This window comes from Elephantulus edwardii, unplaced genomic scaffold, assembly GCF_000299155.1.
Source record: "Elephantulus edwardii isolate Elephantulus edwardi_28Jun2011 unplaced genomic scaffold, EleEdw1.0 scaffold00146, whole genome shotgun sequence".
Classification (NCBI taxonomy): domain Eukaryota; kingdom Metazoa; phylum Chordata; class Mammalia; order Macroscelidea; family Macroscelididae; genus Elephantulus; species Elephantulus edwardii.
The window spans coordinates 5,944,234-5,945,480 of record NW_006399896.1 but is presented as its reverse complement, the minus strand read 5'-3'; positions in this window follow the sequence as shown (position 1 = coordinate 5,945,480).

Sequence of the window (1,247 nt, the reverse complement as noted above, 5' to 3'; positions counted from 1 at the left end):
TGTGCATAGGGTCGCTATGAGTCGCAAACGACTCGAAGGCACATAACAACAACAACATGGTATTTAACATTAAAAAAGAATAATAATAAAACTGTTAACAGAAAAAAAAGAATATTTTCATTATCATTTGTTTCAAGGAACTTTTTTCATTCTTTGTTTTATAACCCAATCATGTTCTAGCAGAGAGTTATTTAGTTTTCACATTGTTGGTTTTGTAAGCTTTACTCTTCTGTGGTTAATTTCTAGTTTCATGGCATTATGGTCTGAGAAAATACTCTGTATTATATTATTTCAATGTTTTTTAATTTGTTGAGGCTTGCTTTGTGACCCAATATATGATCAATTCTGGAGAAGGTCCCATGCGCATTTGAGAAGAAAGTGAATTGAGTTATAGTTGGGTGCTGTTCTCTGAATACATCCACAAGGTCGAGTTGGCTGATTGTATAGTTTAGATCTTTTGCATCTTTGCTGAGTTTCATGAGTTGACCTATCCTTTTGTGATAATGGTGTGTTGAAATCCTCTACCACTTTTGTGGTGCTATTTATCTCTTCAATTCTGTTAACCGTTGTTTTATGTATTTTGCGGGTCTATAATTTGGTGCATAAATGTTTAACAAGGTTATGCCTTCTTGATCTATTGTGCCTTTAATCAATATGTAATGCCCTTCCTTATCTTCGACGGTGGTTTTCATTCTGAAATCTCTTTCCTCAGGGATTAGTATTGCCACTCCTGCTTTTTTGAGGTTGCCATGTGCTTGGTATATTTTTTTCCAGCCTGTGATTTTGAGTCTTTTTCTTCCTTTTTAAGATGTCTCTTGTAGGCAACATATTGATGGCTTTGGTTTTTTTATCCATTCTGCTATTCTTTCTCTCTAAATTGGTGCACTGAGTCCATTCACATTAAGTGTGATTACTGCCGCCAGACCGGGGAACACCGGGGGAACGCACGCCGCCGCCCGCCGGGGGGAATGCACGCCAGACCGGGGGAACGCCGCCGCCAGATCGGGAACGCCACCGCCAGCCGGGGGAACAAACGCCGCCGCCCGCCAGACCGGGGAACTCCGCGAGACAGACCCAAGACCGGGAAGAGCAGTAGCCAGCCACCTGCCATGGAACTCCAGAGGAACGAAGACTGCCGGACACTGTGGGACACCCCCTGCAGCCCACACTTGTGTGACCCTTAGCACACAGGGTGCTGCTGCATAAACCCCCAGCAGCGCACAAGCCCCGTCCCCACCTCTTGGTGA